At 53.3% G+C, this 20397-nt stretch overlaps 3 non-coding genes across 3 annotated transcripts; all 3 read left to right on the plus strand.

The window, feature by feature from the left end:
• Positions 1–8054: 8054 nt before the first annotated feature.
• Positions 8055–8127, plus strand: TRNAT-UGU (transfer RNA threonine (anticodon UGU)). The gene has a single exon. It is a non-coding gene; the product is annotated as a tRNA-Thr (tRNA).
• A 2994-nt stretch (positions 8128–11121) lies between these two features.
• On the plus strand, positions 11122–11194 carry TRNAT-CGU (transfer RNA threonine (anticodon CGU)). The gene has a single exon. It is a non-coding gene; the product is annotated as a tRNA-Thr (tRNA).
• A 4087-nt stretch (positions 11195–15281) lies between these two features.
• TRNAT-UGU (transfer RNA threonine (anticodon UGU)) lies at positions 15282–15354 on the plus strand. The gene has a single exon. It is a non-coding gene; the product is annotated as a tRNA-Thr (tRNA).
• Positions 15355–20397: the final 5043 nt, after the last annotated feature.

Raw genomic sequence — 20397 nt, forward strand, 5'->3', positions numbered from 1 at the left:
GTCTTTCCCTCGCGGTCCCCCTGTGCTGTGTTCCTGGATGTCTTTTTGTTGAATGTGTTTTCATGAATGTTTCCCCCTGTACTGTCTTTCCCTCGCGGTCCCCCTGTACTGTGTTCCTGGATGTCTTTTTGTTGAATGTGTTTTAATGAATGTTTCCCCCTGTGCTGTCTTTCCCTCGTGGTTGTCAGCTCTTTCACGAGCCTCGATTCAGTATTAAAAAAAAAAAAAAAAGTGTACAGACCAACCTCGCCGGGACGGACCGCTCAGCAAGCCGCTTGGTAAGCCGCTCGGTGAGCCGCTCAGCGAGCTGCTCAGTGAGCCGCTCAGTGAGCAAGCGAGCGAGCTGAAGGTTTCGGCCTGGACGAGGCGTCTGCGCTTAACGTCCACCAACAGTCCATGCGCACAAAGGAAATCCGCACCGAACAGGGCCATTGGCACACTGGCGGTGACGAAAAACCATTGGAAGCGCTGTTGCCCGAACCGCAGCGAGAGACAACGCTTCCCGAATGTGCAGATGGGAGATCCGTTGGCAGCGAGCAAGGCAGGGCCCTGGCCCGCGGCTTGCTTGTCGGACGCGGAGGCAGGGAGGATGCTTACCTGAGCTCCAGTGTCGCACAGAAAGCGACGACCAGACGAGGTGTCCTTGATGAAAAGGAGGCTGCCGGAATGGCCGACGCTCATGGCCGCAAGTGAGCGCCGGCCCGGTCGTTTCCCGACCCGTCGAAAGAGCACGGGGGGCGGCACGCCCGGGCCTTGCGGCCGAACCTGGCATGATAATAGCACCAGGTTTGCGGTCGTGGCTGCCGCGTCGGTCGTGACGGCGGTGGTGGGTGGGGCGTAGCAGCGGCCACGAGGGACTCAGGGGGCGCTGAAGCCTCCGCACCGGGATCTACTACGGCAGCACTATGCGTCGGCCGCGTGTCGCAGGCCGCGAAAAATTTGTCCGCCTCTCTGGCCAGGGCGCGGGGTTCCGTTATAGCCGAACCGGCCAGCGCGAGCCGTACCTGCGCAGGTAGCTGGCGGAGGAAAAGCGCTCGGAAAAGGAAATCCGGGCGTTTGTCTCCAAGAAGGGACAACATATAATCCATCCGAATGGACGGTCGTGTGTCACCAAGGGCGGGAAGGTCAAGAGCCGGTCGGAGCTGTCGGCCTCCGTGAGCCCGAACGTGGTGATGAGAAGTCGTTTGAGCGCCGCGTACTTGTGGGTACCCGGCGGGTGCCGAAGGAAGGACACGACGCGGGCGGCAGTGCCGGGCCCGAGGGCGGCGACCACGTGAAAGTACATGGTGTCGTCCGCTGTGATGCCCCGGAGCTGGATTTGGGCTTCGGCTTGCAAAAACCAAACGTCGGCCTGTGCTTCCCAGAACTCCGGGAGTTTGACGGCGACAGCGTTGGTAGCCATGGCGCGTTCAGGGGTCAGCTACGGCTGAACCAGTCGGGGTCACCCAGTGTGGTGCTATGCACACACAGCTCGTTTGCCAAGAAGGTAGGCCACCACGCGTTGAACAAAACCAAACAGTTTATTCAAGGCTCGCACGTAAGCACTGGGCGGGCTCGCCTTCGAGCCCGCGTATATATCCCGAGGCCACGCCTTGCCCCCGGGCGTGGCCGGTCGGCCGAAAGGCGGGGCATGTATTTCAGTTCAACCCCTAAACCTCATGACTCCTTTGCTCCGGGCGTGGCCCAAGCCTTGCTTCCACGCCCGGTCGCTCGCGTCACCCACTGGTGCGCGGAATTATGATCCGCCGGCATTGTGTCCGCCACAATAACTTTGCCAATACGGGATTATCATTAATTTTGTTATTAAAAGCGTCTTTGGAAAAACGCCACGATAAATCTTCTTCTTTGGAGAAACGCTTCAATAAAGCTAACTTAATATGGCTATACACCTCAACACGCAACCCCATTGACGGCAATGGCGGGGAAAACCCACTCGGGGAAGAAAACCCCCTTGGGGAAGGGGGAAAATGAATGCACGAGAACCTTCATTATGTAACCCTTGGTCATCCTATCAAGTTTGGTTGAGATCGGATAAGTAAGGACAACATGTATTGGCGTCATAAACTTCATCAGACAGACGGACAGACACAAATGGCATATTTTATTATGATGATGAGGGTTCAATACTGGCAGACATGTACACTTTGCAGAAACATGGGAGGGACAGAGCCAAGAGAGGGCAAAGAGCACCAGACCAAAAATGAGGAGGAAGAACACAGAAAAACCACCAATCTGTCTGCGATGTGATGGGAACAGGCCAAGACATGATTAGCTTCATCATGGGAGATCCCAATGATTTAGAGGGTCTTGCTTTGCACGACATCATGAAAGGGAAGGTGTGAGGGAGGGGTGTCAGCCCAAAGGGGAGAGCAGTATTATTTCGCAAATGGCACTCCTATGGTGAAATAAATGCACCACAAATGACCAGAGCCGTGGGCTGTGACCTGATTGGGCAACAGTGGGAGGCTGCCATCTTTGTGACCCGTGCATGTCACATGAGGGGCAAGAGTTTGGAGGGAGGAAGGGGGACGATTTGAGAACTTGAGGAGCGGAATTTTATTTTTACTGGGGAACACGTGTCCGGAGCTCTTTGCCTTGCATAGTCCATGGAGTCGGGCACTCTTTTGCTGGGACGTTCCTCGGAGTTTCACATCTGTTCCGCAATCTCTGCCAAGTCGCAGCCTGTTCTCAATGCTTAAACTTCCCCTGCAAAAGACAAGAATGGGAATGTTTTAATATTGGAATGCAAATAAGCAGTAATTATAGTATTGAAGCGCGGTGTTACGCGCGCTGCTTGTAAGCAAGGAGGAAGCGGACAACGTGGTAAGTTGTAAGAGTCTTTATTCAAGAGCTCCACTGTAACACTGGAGCGTTCCGGGCTGCGCGCCCGGTGTATATCCCGCGGCCACGCCTACCCCTCGGGCATGGCCGCCGCCCACTTGGTGCGCGGAATGATGCCCTCGCGCCAGTGAGCTTTCGTGTCCGCCACATGCGCCCCCCCAGAATTCCCACGCACCTGGAGGGCCAGTTTGTTGGGCAAACGGATGACCCGGCTGAAGCGCCCTCTGGCGACTGGCGGCGTCCGGGGTGCAGGGATGCCACCTGGGATGCCTCCGGCTGCACCCGGGATGGGTGCAGGCTCAGGGGGCGGCGTGCCGGGGGTCCTCCCGCCAGGGGGCGGCCCCGACGCAGGGGCCTAGCCACCGGCGGTGGGTGGTCCACGTCGAGGTGGGCCGGCTTGAGGCGGTCTATGGAGACCCGGTCAGGAGTGCCGCCGATGTCCAAGGTGAGATGTTTCACCCCGGTCTCCAGCACGCGGAAAGGCCCGTCGTACGGGGGCCGCAGTGGTGTCTGGTGGGCGTCATGCCGGACGAAGACGTACTCCGCGGTGCGAAGCTCCGGGGCGACGTGCATAGGTGGGTGCCCGTGGTGCGCCGTGGGCACCGGGGCGAACCTCTGGGTGGTCTCCTGCAGCGCGGAGCGCCCCTGCGCCGCGGACCATGGTGCCGTGGAGTCGGGGAGGAACTCGCCCGGCACCCGCAGCGGTTGTCCGAAGACCAACTCCGCCGCGGATGCGCGCAGGTCGTCCTTGGGCGTCGTCCGGAGGCCCAGCAGCACCCAGGGGAGCCTGTCGACCCAGCCGCCGTCGCGGAGGGTCGCCCGGAGCGTGGCCTTCAACGAGCGGTGGAACCGCTCGCACAAGCCGTTAGCCTGGGGTTGGTAGGCCGTGGTGCGGTGCAGCTGGACCCTGAGCCCCCGCGCGACCGCCCCCCAGAGCTCCGAGGTGAACTGGGGGCCGCGGTCGGTCGAGATGTCCGAGGGGGCGCCGAACCGGGCGACCCAGGTGGCGATGAACGCCTGCGCGACGTCTGCCGCCGTCGTTGACGCCAAAGGCACGGCCTCCGGCCACCGGGTGGTGCGGTCCATCATGGTCAGGACGTGGGTGAAACCCCGCGAGGGGGGCAGAGGTCCCACCAGGTCCACGTGAACGTGGTCAAACCGACGTTCCGGCACCGCAAACGGGGCCAATGGGGCCTGGGTGTGTCAGTGCCCCTTCGCGCGCTGGCATGCGAGGCACGTCCTGGCCCAGCCACGGACGGCCTTCCGGAGGCCATGCCAGACAAACTTGTCGGTGATCAACCTCTGGGAGGCCCTCGTGCCCGGGTGGGACAGGCCGTGGATGGCGTCGAAAATCTGGCGCTGCCAGCCCGCGGGCATGATGGGGCGAGGCCGCCCGAGGGAGACGTCGCACCAGATGGCCGTGCCCGCACCGTTGAACGGCACCTCGGTGACGCGGAGGCCCGTAACGGCAGTCCGCAAGGCCTGGACGTCGGGGTCGGCGGCCTGGTCCGCCGCCATCCGGGCATAGTCGATGTTGAGGTGGACCGTGTGGGCAACGGACCGGGAAAGGCAGTCCGCCACCGGGTTGTCCTTCCCCGCGACATACCGGATGTCCGTCGTGTATTCGGACACGGCCGAGAGGTGACGCTGCTGCCGGGTCGACCACGGCTCGGCGACCTTGCCCATCGCGAACACCAGTGGCGGCTTGTGGTTGACGAAGGCCGTGAACGCACGGCCCTCGAGCAGATGGCAGAAGTGCCTGACCGCCAGGTGGAGCCCGAGCAACTCGCGGTCGAAGGTACTGTACCGGCGTTCGGGCGGGCGAAGCTGCCGGCTGAAGAGCGCCAGTGGTTGCCAAGCTCCACGCACCCATTGCTCGTGCACCGCGCCCACCGCGTAGTCCGAGGCATCGGTGGTGAGGGCGATCGGTGCATCGGGCGCCGGGTGCGCGAGCATGGTGGCGTTAGCCAAGGCGAGCTTTGCACCCACGAATGCCGCGTCCATCTGCTCGGTCCAGGTGACGTCACCTTTGCCCGGCTTCCCTCGGAAGGCCTCGTGCAGGGGGCGCAGTAGTTGGGCGATGCGGGGCAGGAACCGATGGTAAACGTTTACCATGCCCAGGAACTCCTGGAGCCCCCTGATCGTGCGGGGGCGCGGAAACCCCTTCACCGCCTCCACCTTGGCCGGTAGGGGGACGGCCCCGTGCCTGGTGACGCGGTGCCCCAAAAAGTCGATTTCAGCGACACCGAACTGGCACTTGGCTGGGTTCACGATCAGGCCGTGCTGGCCCAGGCATTCGAAGAGCGTGCGGAGATGGTGGAGGTGCTCTTCGCGGGACACGCTTGCGACGAGGATGTCATCCAGATAGACGTAGACGAAATCCAAGTCGCGCAAGACGCTGTCCATGAGGAGCTGGAATGCCTGAGCCGCATTCTTCAAACCAAAGGGCATCCGAAGAAATTCGAAAAGACCGAACGGCGTGATGACAGCCGTCTTCGGGATGTCCTCTGGCCTGACGGGGACCTGGTGGTAACCGCGTATAAGGTCCACCTTCGAGAAGAAGGACATATTCGCCAAACGGGTGGAAAAGTCCTGAATATGGGGGACGGGGTAGCGGTCGGGGGTGGTGGCGTCGTTGAGACGGCGGTAGTCCCCGCACGGTCGCCATCCCCCGCCGGGCTTGGGCACGATGTGGAGTGGCGACGCCCAAGCACTCTCGGAGCGCCGCACGATGCCGAGCCGCTCCAGCGTAGCAAACTCGGCTTTAGCGACCGCGAGCTTCGTTGGCTCGAGGCGGCATGCCCGGGCGTAGACCGGTGGCCCGGCGGTGGGGATGTGATATTCCACCCCGTGCTTGACGGTCCCCGCTGAGAAGGTGGGCCTCGTGAGGGCCAGGAAACGGGCGAGGAGGCGGGTGAATTCGTCCGCTGCCGGAAGCGTGCAGATGAACCTGGCCGGAACCGAACCGCTCAGCAAGCTGCTTGGCGAGCCGCTCGATGAGCCGCTCCGTGAGCTGCTCAACGAGGCGGGCAGCGTGCATGTGAGCGAGCTGAACGTCTCAGCCTGGACAAGCCTTCTGTGCTTTACGTCGACCAACAGGCCATTGGCACAGAGGAAGTCTGCGCCGAGCAGTGCCATAGGCACGTCGGCAGTCACGAACGACCATCGGAAAACCTGCCCTCCGAACCGCAGAGAAAGGCAGCGTTTTCCGTATGTGCGAATGAGTGTACCGTTGGCAGCAAGCAGAGCGGGACCCCGGCCCGCGGTCTGCTTGTCGGACGTACCGGCGGGAACGACACTCACCTGCGCTCCCGTGTCACACAGGTAACGGCGCCCGGATAAGGTGTCCGTTATGTACAGGAGGCTGTTTAATCGGCCGGCGCTCAGTGCCACTACCGAGGGCCAGCCCGGGCGTTTCCCGACCTGCCGAATGAGCACGGCGGGTGACATTGCCGGGCCTCGTGGCCGAACCTAGCGTGGAAATGGCACCAGGTTTGCGGCGAAGCCGGAGGCTGCGGTTTCCACGGTGGTGGTGGGCGGGGCATGGCAGCCGCCACGAGGCGCCCCTCGGAGTAGGGGTGGGCACCCGCAGGGGGTTCAGCGGCTACGCGGTGCGTCGCGTAGTAGGGGTGGGCACCCGCAGCAGTTTCGGGCTCGGGAGCCGCCACGGCCGCACCGAAACTCACCTGTGTGTCCAAAGCCGCGTAGAACTTGTCGGCCTCTGCCGCGAGCGCTTGGGGTTCCGTTGTCGTGGAACCGGCCAACGCGAGGCGTACTCGTGCCGGCAGCTGGCGTCGAAATAACGCCCGGAATAGAGCGTTCGGGGTTTCGTCGCCCATGAGCGACAGCATATGGTCCATTCGGACCGACGGTCGCGTGTCACCGAGCTCAGGGAGGTCCAAGAGGCGATCGGCCCGTGCATCCACCGTGAGGCCGAACGTGGTGAGGAGGAGATGCTTGATCACCTCGTACCTGTCGTCGGCCGGTGGGTTCCTCAGGACCGACACAACGCGGGCGGCCGTGCCGGCCCCGAGGGAGGCGACCACGTGGCAGTAGTGTGTCTCGTCCGCCGTGATGCCTCGAAGCCTGAACTGGGCTTCGGCCTGCAGGAACCAGATCTCCGCCTGAGCTTCCCAGATCTCGGGGAGCTTTATCGCTACCGCGTTGGTTGCCATGGCTGTGGTGGGTTCGGGTGGTCAGTGACGGCTGACCAGAATGTCGGAGGTCACCAATGAAGCGTGGTGTTACGCGCGCTGCTTGTAAGCAAGGAGGAAGCGGACAACGCGGTAAGTTGTAAGAGTCTTTATTCAAGAGCTCCACTGTAACACTGGAGCGTTCCGGGCTGCGCACCCGGTGTATATCCTGCGACCATGCCTACCCCTCGGGCGTGGCCGCCGCCCACTTGGTGCGCGGAATGATGCCCTCGCGCCAGTGAGCTTTCGTGTCCGCCACAGTATGACTGACTCGTTATCGTTTGGCGTCATGTCTTTGTCTCCACTACTCACTTATGAAAGGAAATTCCACTGTTTCTCCTCCTTCGGTTGGTACAACCTTCACAAGCGCAGGTTTCCGGCATCTTTCAAGAACTTCAAATACAATTTTGCCCGGAACGTTGATGGTGGACGAGCTTTCTGCTGTGCCATGATTGAATCTATCTAGGCCCTCTCGTGGTTGAAATGTAACTCAATGGGTCCCAGACAACTGTACTGTACATGAAATGCTGGAGATGTGTCCAGACAGAGAGACGACCATGATCTCAAGTCTGAGATTGAAGGCTTCTATCCATTGTTGGTGGATTCGTGAAAGTGGGGTAGGTCGTGCTAGCAGGGGTGAGATTGGGGTAGGTAGTGCAGGCAGGGGTGAGATTGGGGTAGGAAGTGCATGCAGTGGTGAGATTGGGGTGAGTGCGTACGATGGTTATTGTGCAAACTGAGTGCAGGTCCTTGAGAGAATGGAGTGAATGCAGGCAGTGGTGGAACGGACTCCTTTGGCAGGCTTTGGCTGTGGAGTCAGGCATGTGATGAAGTTACACGGACACAATGGCCTATTATTCTTGTAACATATCATTTGATGTTTAAATTGACTCTTCACTTGAGTCGGATCAGAAAGAACAGTTAGCTTCATGATCTTTCCAAAGGAGATGTCCTTTCTGATGGAAATCTCCTTCCAGGTGTGTATCGGGTTCATCATCGACATAAACAATCATCACGTTTGGCTCCTTAGGTCAGTGGTTAGAGCACTGGTCTTGTAAACCAGGGGTCGTGAGTTCAAACCTTACAGGGGCCTGCACTTTTATTTGATGGTCACCAGAATGGAACTGAATACGCTGGGGGAGTTGGTTTCGCAGGCAGGAGAACAAATGAATGGAGGTGAGCAGTGATCCTGTATTTTGTGAGATCATCAAGACTAGTACATCCGAAGACTCCGGGAGGGGCAGGAAGGGTCATTCCTCTTTGGGGTAGAAGATTACAGTCGATCTATGGTCGGATCTCAAGAACATTGGGTGTGTTCATTCACCAAGTTTCTTGTGAAGAGATCGCAAGGTGGTTTAAGCATTTGAGCAAGCACTCCATTCAAAACCCTGAAGGAACGGCTGGCTTGGCAAGCGCGAGCTAGCTGCTTGGTAAAGGAGCACACCCCGGGCTTCTCCCTTTCAGTTTCGTATCAAACAGCAGGGGCGAGTTTCAAATGTTCACCACGAACAATGCCATGGCGGCGGCAGAAAGGGCCATGTTATTAACCCAACATTTGTGGGTTATTTAGAGTACAGTAGATCTTCGTTCAGTTCGGCAAGCAAGCATTCCTTCACGGATGTCGGGATTCTCCAAATTTCTTCATTTAGTGTTGGAAAAAGCATTAGCGACTGTTTAAAAAGCTAAGCATACGTGTTTGTGGTTTATCATGTTTTTACTTCCTGTTGCTCCCACGGAAACGGCATTATAACTATCGGCTATTTATTCACATTATCACTGCAAGAAAAGCGCCTTGGGGAAGTGGGACATTGTTGGTGTTAATATTGTTTTGTAATAACATTAACAATATGGAATTTATCATGAGTTTTGTTGTTAAAAGCATCTTTGGAAAAACGCCACGATAAATCTTCTTCTTTGGAAAAACACACCGACAAAACTAACTTAATGTGGCTTTTCACCTCAACACACAACCCAGTGACGGCAATGGCGGAGAAACCCCACTCGGGGTAGAAAATCCCCTTGGGGAGGGGGGGGGAGGCAAATGAATGCGCTACAACGGGGGCAAATGAATGCGCTACAACCTTCATTATGTAACCCTTGGTAATCTATCAAGTTTGGTTGAGATTGGACAAGTAAGGACGACATGTATTGGCGTCAAAAATTCATCAGACAGACGGACAGACACAAATACCGTATTTTATTATGATGATGAGGGTTCAATACTGGCAGACATGTACACTTTGCAGAAACATGGGAGGGACAGAGCCAAGAGAGGGCAAAGAGCATCAGACCAAAAATGAGGAGGAAGAACACAGAAAAACCACCAATATGTCTACAATGTGAGGGTAACAGGCCGAGACATGACCAGCTTCATCATGGGAGATCCCAATGATTTTGAGGGTCTTGCTTTGCACGACATCATGACAGGGAAGGTGTGAGGCAGTGGTGTCAGCCCAAAGGGGAGAGCAGTATTCCATCGCAAATGGCTCTCCTGTGGTGAAATAAATGCACCACAAATGACCAGAGCCGTGGGCTGTGACCTGATTGGGCAACAGTGGGAGGCTGCCATCTTTGTGACCCGTGCATGTCACATGAGGGGCAAGAGTTTGGAGGGAGGAAGGGGGACGATTTGAGGACTTGAGGAGCGGAATTTTATTTTCACTGGGGAACACGTGTCCGGAGCTTTGTCCTTGGAGTCGGGCACTCTTTTGCTGGGACATTCCTCGGAGTTTCACATCTGTTCCGCAATCTCTGCCAAGTCGCAGCCTGTTCTCAATGCTTAAACTTCCCCTGCAAAAGACAAGATTGGGAATGTTTTAATATCGGAATGCAAATAAGCAGTAATTATAGTATGACTGACTCGTTATCGTTTGGCGTCATGTCTTTGTCTCCACTACTCACTTATGAAAGGAAATTCCACTGTTTCTCCTCCTTCGGTTGGTACAACCTTCACAAGCGCAGCTTTCCGGCATCTTTCAAGAACTTCAAATGCAATTTTGCCCGGAACTTTGATGGTGGACTAGCTTTCTGCTGTGCCATGATTGAATCTATCTAGGCCCTCTAGTGGTTGAAATGTACCTCAATGGGCCCCAGACAACTGTACTGTACATGAAATGCTGGAGATGTGTCCAGACAGAGAGACGACCATGATCTCATGTCTGAGATTGAAGGCTTCCATCCATTGTTGGTGGATTAATGAAAGCGGGTAGGTAGTCCTGGCAGGGGTGAGATTGGGGTAGGTCGTGCAGGCAGGGGTGAGATTGGGGTAGGTAGTGCAGGCAGGGGTGAGATTGGGGTAGGTAGTGCAGGCAGGGGTGAGATTGGGGTAGGTAGTGCAGGCAGGGGTGAGATTGGGGTAGGTAGTGCAGGCAGGGGTGAGATTGGGGTAGGTAGTGCAGGCAGGGGCGAGATTGGGGTAGGTAGTGCAGGCAGGGGTGAGATTGGGGTAGGTAGTGCAGGCAGTGGTGAGATTGGGGTAGGTAGTGCAGGCAGGGGCGAGATTGGGGTAGGTAGTGCAGGCAGGGGTGAGATTGGGGTAGGTAGTGCAGGCAGGGGCGAGATTGGGGTAGGTAGTGCAGGCAGGGGTGAGATTGGGGTAGGTAGTGCAGGCAGGGGTGAGATTGGGGTAGGTAATGCAGGCAGGGGTGAGATTGGGGTAAGTAGTGCAGGCAGGGGCGAGATTGGGGTAGGTAGTGCAGGCAGGGGTGAGATTGGGGTAGGTAGTGCAGGCAGGGGTGAGATTGGGGTAGGAAGTGCATGCAGTGGTGAGATTGGGGTGAGTGCATACGATGGTTATTGTGCAAACTGAGTGCAGGTCCTTGAGAGAATGGAGTGAATGCAGGCAGTGGTGGAACGGACTCGGTTGGCTTGCTTTGGCTGTGGTTTCAGGCATGTGATGAAGTTACACGGACACAATGGCCTATTATTCTTGTAACATATCATTCGATGTTTAAATTGACTCTTCACTTGAGTCGGATCAGAAAGAACAGTTAGCTTCATGATCTTTCCAAAGGAGATGTCCTTTCTAATGAGATCTCCTTCCAGGTGTGTATCGGGATCATCATCGACATAAACAATCGTCAAATTTGGCTCCTTAGCTCAGTGGTTAGAGCACTGGTCTCGTAAACCAGGAGTCGTGAGTTCAAACCTCACAGGGGCCTACACTTTTATTTATTGGTCACCAGAATGGGACTGAATACGCTGGGGGAGTTGGTTTCACGGGCAGGAGAACAAATGAGTGGAGGTGAGCAGTGATCCTGCATTTTCTGAGTTTATCAAGTCGAGAGATTGAACATGTTCGAAAGTCTCTCAGAATGTTGACTCTTCGGCCTGAACAACGACCTTTTTCCTTTCCTTCTGTGACAGCCATATTTTGTAGACCACGTTGATAACTTCATGAGAGAAAGCCGATGGCCGTACGCCACAAAGTCTGACCTCTGGCAAATCCCGTAATGACCTCAGGCTCTGCCCTGCGGAGATGAAAGAGACTTCGTTTTATATAAGTATACAGTACGCAAGGCTTGAGTCAGAGGACCTTCTTCAAGTCGACGTGTGGTAATGTTTTTTGTGTAAATGTATTGCGTGTCTGAGTTGGATTCTCTCCGCAATAACTGAATAAATCTTTTAAAACAAAGTGAAGTCTCTTCATCATTACATTAAGAAATCTTCGACAAGAAGTCTTGAAGCTGCTTTGACATGACCAATGAATAAAAGTGTAGGCCCTTGTGAGGATTTGAACTCACAACCTCGGGTTTGACAACACCAGTGCTCTAACCACTGAGCTAAAGAGCCAAACTCAATGATTGGTTAGGTCGATGATGATCCAGATACATACATGGGAGAAGATTTCATCAGAAAGGACATCTCCTTTGGAAAGATCCTGAAGCTGACTGTTCTTTCTGATCCGACTCAAGTGAAGAGTCAATTTAAACATGAAATGATATGTTACAAGAATAATTGGCCATTGTGTCCGTGTAACTTCATCACATGCCTGACTCCACAGCCAAAGCCAGCCAAAGGAGTCCGTACCACCACCGCCTGCATTCACTCCATTCTCTCAAGGACCTGCACTCAGTTTGCACAATAACCATCGTACGCACTCACCCCAATCTCACCCCTGCCTGCACGACCTACCCCAATCTGACCACTGCATGCACTACCTACCCCAATCTCACCCCTGCCTGCACTACCTACCCCAATCTCACCACTACCTGCACTACCTACCCCAATCTCACCACTACCTGCACTACCTACCCCAATCTCACCCCTGCCTCACACCTTCCTTGGCATGATATCGTGCAAAGCAAGACCCTCAAAATCATTGGGATCTCCCATGATGAAGTGAATAATGTCTCGGCCTGTTACCCTCACATTGCAGACGTATTGGTGGTTTTTCTGTGTTCTTCCTCCTCATTTTTGGTCTGGTGCTCTTTGCCCTCTCTTGGCTCTGTCCCTCCCATGTTTCTGCAAAGTGTACATGTCTGCCAGTATTGAACCCTCATCATCAAAATAAAATACGCCATTTGTGTCTGTCCATCTGTCTGATGAAGATTTTTATGCCAATATATGTGGTCCTTACTTATCCAATCTCAACCAAACTTGACAGGATGACCAAGGGTTACATAATGAAGGTTGTAGCGCATTCATTTGCCCCCTTCCCCAAGGGGGTTTTCTCCCCCGTGCGGGTTTTCTCCGCCATTCCCGTCAATGGGGTTGCGTGTTGAGGTGTATAGCCATATTAAGTTAGCTTTATCGTGTTGTTTTTCCAAAGACGCTTTTAAAAACAAAATTCATGATAATCCCGTATTGTTGATGTTATTACAAAACAATATTAACACCAACAATGTCCCACTTCCCAAAGGCGTTTTTCTTGCAGTGATAATGTGAATAAATAGCCGATAGTTATAATGCCGTTTCTGTGGGAGCAACAGGAAGTAAAAATATTATAAACCACAAACATGTATGCTTAGCTTTTTAAACAGTCGCTAATGCTCTTTCTAACACTAAATGAAGAAATTTGGAGAATCCCGACATCCGTGAAGTAAGGTTTACTTACAGAGCTGAACGAAGATCTACTGTACTCTAAATAACCCACAAATGTTGGGTTAATAACATGGCCCTTTCTGCCGCCGCCGTGGCATTTTTCATGGCGAACTTTTGAAACTCGCTCCTGCTGTTTGATACGAAACTGAAAGGGAGAAGCTCGGGTTGTTCTCCTTTACCAAGCAGCTAGCTAGCGCTTGCCCAGCCAGCCATTCCTTCACGGTTTTGAATGGAGTGCTTGCTCAAATGCTTAAACCACTTGGCGATCTCTTCATAAGAAACTTGGTAAATGAACACACCCAATGTTCTTGAGACCCGCCCATAGATCGACTGTAATCTATATACCCCAAAGAGGAATGACCCTTCCTGCCCCTCCCGGAGTCTTCGGGTGTACTTGTCTTGATGAACTCACAAAATGCAGGATCACTGCTCACCTCCACTCATTTGTTCTTCTGCCTGCAAAACCAACTCCCCAAGCGTATTCAGTCCCATTCTGGTGACCAACAAATAAAAGTGTAGACCCCTGTGAGGTTTGAACTCACGACCCCTGGTTTAACAAGACCAGTAGCTCTAACCACTGAGCTAAGGAGCCAAACTTGATGATTGCTTATGTCGATGATGATCCCGATACACACCTGGTAGAAGATTTCATCAGAAAGGACATCTCCTTTGGAAAGATCATGAAGCTAACTGTTCTTTCTGGTCCGACTCAAGTGAAGAGTCAATTTAAACATCGAATGATATGTTACAAGAATAATCGGCCATTGTGTCTGTGTAACTTCATCACATGCCTGAAACCACAGCCAAAGCAAGCCAACCGAATCCGTACCACCACCGCCTGCAGTACCTACCCCAATCTCACTACTGCCTGCACTACCCACCCCAACCTCACCACTGCCAGTACTACCTACCCCAACCTCGCCACTGCCTGCACTACCTCCCCCAACCTCACCACTGCCTGCACTACCTACCCCAACCTCACCACTGCCTGCACTACCCACCCCAATCTCACCACTGCCTTTGGAAGCCGGTGTCTTGTGACAGCTCAGGGAGATGGATGCCCCTGCCTTGCATAACCCCAGATGACCTGTGGGCAAGGTGGAGTGCCTGTCTGCCCTCCTTTTTGTTTTGTTTTTGTTTTTGTATGCAAGATCGCGTCTCGTGTAAGAGCTAACATTGATCACAAAAAGACAAACTGACACACAAAACATATGATAAAGGGAGTGGGAGAACAATATGGAGAGCAGGGACATCGGGAGGACTGTGGGAGGGAGAGGGCTTGGGGGGAGGAGGCCTGGGAAGAGGGTGGGTTGAAGGTAAAAAAAAAAAACATGGACACTGCTCGGACTTCCAGGAAAGAAGTCGGCATTTCAAAAAAGTGGATCTGGGGTGAATTAAAAGGGGTAGAAAAGATAAAAGTTTTTGATGGGCGAAGATAAGAGATGGTGGTGAACAGCTGTTTTAAATACCTTGAGAGAGGAGTGAGAATGAAGAGAGTGAAGGAGTTTGTTCCAGAGGTGGGAGAAAGGAGGAATAAAAGAGTGAAGGTGAATAGAGGGTCTTGATTTTGGCAGTTTAACCATGAGAGGGTTGCTGGGTAGTGCATGCAGTGGTGAGATTGGGGTAGGTATTGCAGGCAGTGGTGAGATTGGGGTATGTAGTGCAGGCAGTGGTGAGATTGTGGTAGGTAGTGCAGGCAGTGGTGCGATTGGGGTAAGTAGTGCAGGCAGTGGTGCGATTGGCATAAGTAGTGCAGGCAGTGGTGCGATTGGGGTAAGTAGAGCAGGCAGTGGTGCGATTGGGGTAAGTAGTGCAGGCAGTGGTGCGATTGGGGTAGGTAGTGCAGGCAGTGGTGCGATTGGGGTAGGTAGTGCACGCAGTGGTGCGATTGGGGTGAGTGCATACGATGGTTATTGTGCAAACTGAGTGCAGGTGCTTGAGAGAATGGAGTGAATGCAGGCAGTGGTGGTGCGGACTCGGTCGGCTAGCTTTGGCTGTGGTTTCAGGCATGTGATGAAGTTACACGGACACAATGGCCTATTATTCTTGTAACATATCATTTGATGTTTAAATTGACTATTCACTGGAGTTGGAGCAGAATGAACAGTTCGCTTCAGGATCTTTCCAAAGCAGATGTCCTTTCTGATGAAATCTTCTACCAGGTACGTATCAGGATCATTATCGACATAGACCTTCGTCAAGTTTGGCTCCTTAGCTCAGTGGTTAGAGCACTGGTCTTGTAAACCAGGGGTCATGAGTTCAAATCTCACAGGGGCCTACACTTTGATTTATTGATCACCACGTCACACAGCAGGAACATTCAATGTCCATTCACTGATGAAATTCATTCTCTGTTCATGTTATCATACTAAAATATACCATTTAGTGTCTGTCTGTCTGATGAATTTTTGATGCCAATACATTCCGTCCTTACTTTATATCCAATCTCAACCAAACTTGACAGGATGACCAAAGGTTACATCATGAAAGTTGTAGCGCATTCATTTGCCCCCCTCCCCAAGGGGGTTTTATCCCCCGAGCGGGTTTTCCCCGCCATTGCCGTCAATGGGGTTGCGTGTTGATGTGTATATCCATATTAAGTTAGCTTTATCATGGCGTTTGTCCAAAGAAGAACATTTATCGTGGTGATTTTCCAAAGACGCTTTTAATAACAAAATTAATGATAATCGCATGTTATTAATGTTATTACAAAACAGTATTAATACTAATAATGTCCCACTTCCCCAAGGCCTTTTTCCTGCAGTGATCACATAATGTTTAAAAATAGCTTTTCGTTATGATGGCTTTTCTGTGAGAGCAATGGCTGCTGAAGGAAGTAAAAAAATTAAAAACCACAAACACATTTGATTTGCTTTTTAAACAGTCGCTAATGCTCTTTATAACACTAAATGAAGAAATTTGGAGGAATCCCGACATCCGTGAAGTAAGGTTTACTTACAGAACTGAACGAAGATCTACTGTACTCTATAATATGACCCGACTGCAATGCCGCAATGAGCCGGCAAAGCCAAAGCCTCTTGCCACGATTTTACCCATCACTATGGCATCAGTAGGTTAGATGGTTGGTAGTAGGTAGGTGTAGCCGGTACAGCACCTTGTTCAAAATGACACCATCTACATTCTGGATGAGATTAAAATTTATAAAATTTCCTTCTTGATTAATTCTGTGAATTCCGTCTCAACTTCGGATATTTCCGGCCATGAAAAACTATCCCCTACGGCTGCGAGATTTCTAAAAAATAATTCTTCGTCAATTTTAGAATATTTGACGCCGTTTTCAGCGTCCAAAATGTGGTAATAAGCTTTTAAAAAAATATTTTTTCAAATGCTCGAATCTCATTGGTTCCAGTGTTTGGTGACGACTTTCGTTGAACACAACCAGGGCCCGTGTGGGCCCGGGGAACGAGGTTGGTCTTAAAGTATTTTTATTACAGATTAGAGGTGCATAAGATTGTGAATCAAACAAAGACGGGTGAAACAAACTCCTATTGAACTTTTTCGCAATTTTTTTAGGCATACTTCCGCATCCGCAAGATGGCGGCCTCCATTGAGTGATTTGGTTTTTGAAATATTTTTTCAAATGCTCGAATCTCATTGGTTCCGGTGTTGGGTGACGATTTTCGTTGAAGATTACCAGGCCCGTGCGGGCCGAGGTTAGTCTTAAAGTATTTTAATTACAAATTAGAGGTGCATAAGATTGTGAATCAAAAAAACACGGGTGAAACAAACTCCTGTCGAACGTTTTTCAATTTATTATGCATACTTCCGCATCCGCAAGATGGCGGCCTCCATTGAGCAATTTGGTGCGTCAAAGCTTGGAATTTTCAAAGGATCCAGCATAATCTGGTTTTCAACATAATACGTACGCGTTTATTCACAACACCGGCTTCGCCGGCTATAACTCACAAATGTTGGGTTAATAACATGGCCCTTTCTGCCGCCACCGTGGCATTTTTCGTGGCGAACGTTTGAAACTCGCTTCTTCTGTTTAAAACGAAATTGAAAGGGAGAAGCTAGGGTTGTGCTCATTTACCAAGCAGCTAGCTAGCGCCTGCCAAGCCAGCCGTTCCTTGTCGGTTTTGAATGGAGTGCTTGCTAAAATTCTTAAACCACTTGGCGATCTCTCCACCAGAAACTTGGGAAATGAACACACACCCAATGTTCTTGAGATCCGTCCATAGATTGACTATAATCTATATATCCCAAAGAGGATTGACCCTTTCTGCCCCTCCCGGAGTCTGCGGGTGTACTCGTCATACTAAAATACGCCATTTCTGTCTGTCTGACTGATGAGTTTTTGACGCCAATACATTCTGTCGTTACTAATCAAATCTCAACCAAACTTGACAGGATGACGAAGGGTTACACAATGAAGGTTGTAGCGCATCCATTTGCCCCCCTCCCCAAGGGGGTTTTCTCCCCCCGAGCGAGTTTGCTTGCCTTTGCCGTCGATGGGGGTTTTTTTTTTTTGGATACAAGATCGAGGCTCGTGAAAGAGATAACATCAATCACAAAAAAGGACAAACGGACAAACAAAACATTGTGGCGGGCACAATGATCAATAATTCCGCGCACCAGTGGGTGGCGCGAGCGTCCGGGCATGGAACTGAGATACATGCCCTGCCTTTCGGCCACGGCCGGGGGCAAGGCGTGGCCTCGGGACATATATGCGGGCTCGAAGGTCGAGCCCGCCCAGTGCTGATGTGCGAGCTTGCAATAAAGTGCTTTCGTTTGTACTACGCGTTGTGGCCTACCTTTTTGGCAAACGAGTTGTGTGTGCACAGCACCACACTAGAAGCTCGTCGTGGCGAAGTTCGTCTGGCATGGCCTCAGGAAGAACGTCCCGCGACTGGGCCAGGATGTGCCTCGCGTGCCAGCGCGCAAAGGTCCACCGCCACACCCAGGCCCCGTTGGCCCCGTTTACGGTGCCCGAGCGTCGGTTCGACCACGTCCACGTCGACTTGGTGGGACCTCTGCCCCCCTCGCGGGGGTTCACCCACCTCCTCACCATGGTGGACCGCACCACCCGCTGGCCGGAGGCCGTGCCATTGGCGGCGACGGCTGTGGCTGACGTTGCGCAAGCCTTCATCGCCACGTGGTTTGCCCGGTTCGGTGCCCCCTCGGACATCTCGTCCGACCGCGGCCCCCAGTTCACCTCGGAGCTCTGGAAAGCGGTGGCGCAAGGGCTCAGCATCAAACTGCACCGCACCACGGCCTACCACCCCCAGGCCAACGGCCTGTGCGAGCGCTTTCATCGCTCAATGAAAGCCGCGCTCTGGGCCAGCCTCCGCGACGGCAGCTGGGCCGACAGGCTCCCCTGGGTTCTGCTGGCCCTCAGGACGGTGCCCAAGGACGACCTGCGCACGTCCTCGGCGGAGCTGGTCTTCGGACAACCGCTGCGGGTGCCGGGTGAATTTATCCCCGACTCCATGGCTCCTTGGTCCGCGGCGCAACAGCGTTCCACCCTGCAGGAGACCGCCAGGAGGTTCGCCCCGGTGCCGACGGCACACCACGGTTGCCCGTCCTCCCACGTCGCCCCGGAGCTTCGCACGGCGGAGTACGTTTTCGTCCGGCACGACACCCACCGGGCACCGTTGCGGCCCCCGTATGACGGGCCCTCCGCGTGCTGGAGACCGGGGACAAACATTTCCCCGTGGACATCGGCGGTGCCCCGGATCGTATCTCCGTGGACCACCTCAAGCCGGCCCACCTCGATCTGGACCACCCCCCGCAAGCAGCTTTGCCTCCGCGTCGAGGCCGCCCCCCGGTGGTCAGACCCCCGGCACCCCCCAGCCCCGCTGTCTCGCTACCCCCCAGCCCTGCATGCATCGCCAGAGGGCGTTTCGGCCGGGTCATCCGGCTTCCCCGCAAGCTCACCCTTCAGGTGCGCGGGAATTCTGGGGGGGCGCGTGTGGCGGGCACAATGATCAATAATTCCGTGCACCAGTGGGTGGCGTGAGCGTCCGGGCGTGGAACTGAGATACATGCCCCGCCTTTCAGCCGATCGGCCACGCCCGGGGGCAAGGCGTGGCCTCGGGACATATATGCGGGCTGGAAGGTCGAGCCCGCCCAGTGCTGATGTGCGAGCTTGTAATAAAGTGTTTTCGTTTGTACCACGCGTTGTGGCCTACCTTTTTGGCAAACGAGTTGTGTGTGTACAGCACCACAACATACAATAAAGGGAGCGGGAGACAAGATGGGGAGGGAGAGGGAAGCACACAAGTACAACAGCAGAAAACAGGGACAACTGAAGATCCGTGGGAAGGAGAGGTCTTGGGGGGAGGAGGCATGGAAAGGTGGGGGAGGAAGGTGGGAAAGGTATAAAACACATGGGCACTGCCAGAACTTCCAGGAAAGAAAGAAGTCGGGATTTCAAAAAAAAAAAGTGGATCTGGGGTGAATTAACGGGGGTAGAAGATATCAAGGTTTTGGATGGGGGAAGACAAGAGATGGTGGTGAACAGCTGTTTTAAAGACCTGGAGGGAGGAGTGGGATTGAAGAGAGTGAGGGAGTTTGTTCCAGAGGTGGGAGTAAAGAGGAATGAAGGAGTGAAGGTGAGCAGAGAGGCTTGATTTTGGCAATTTCACGAGAAGAGGGTTACTGGCAGATCTTGTGCGACCTGTAGGAATATTTGGAGGACAGAGCACAGATAGTGCTGGGGGAGTTAGGCCGGAGAGGAGTCGGTAGAAGACAGAAAGACCACCTACCTGCCTGCGGTGAGTGAGTGAAAGGCCCTCGGAGTTAGCTTAATCGTGGGAGATTCCAATGATTCTGAAAGCTTTGGTTTCAACAGCTTGAAGATGAGCTAGGTGTGAGGCAGGAGCACCAGCCCAGAGGGGAGAACAGGGGTTGCACGTTGAGGTGTACATAAATGTTAAATTAGCTTTATCGTGGCGTATTTCCAAAGAAGACTTATCGTGGCGTTTTTCCAAAGACGCTTTTCATAACGCCTTGCGCTGATAACGTGTATAAATAGCTTATGCTTATAATGGCGTTACTGTGGGAGCAACGGCTTCTGCAGGAAGTAAAAATATTATCAACCACAAACACGTATGCTTAGCTTTTTAAACAGTCGCTAATGCTTTTTATAACACTAAATGAAGAAGTGGGGATGAAACAGAAAAGGAATAAACCAACCGACAACTATCAACCGGAAAGAGCTGAGGGAGAGAGGCAAATCACAATAACCTGGAGAAATGAAATGCTTGGAAATGGGGTTATTTGGGGTAGAAAAGATCATGTGTATGGATGGGAGATGTCATGAAGTCTGGAGAACAGATGTCTTGAAGCTCTGGAGAGA

Source organism: Myxine glutinosa, chromosome 2, assembly GCF_964187855.1.
Source record: "Myxine glutinosa chromosome 2, kmMyxGlut1.1, whole genome shotgun sequence".
Classification (NCBI taxonomy): Eukaryota; Metazoa; Chordata; class Myxini; order Myxiniformes; family Myxinidae; genus Myxine; species Myxine glutinosa.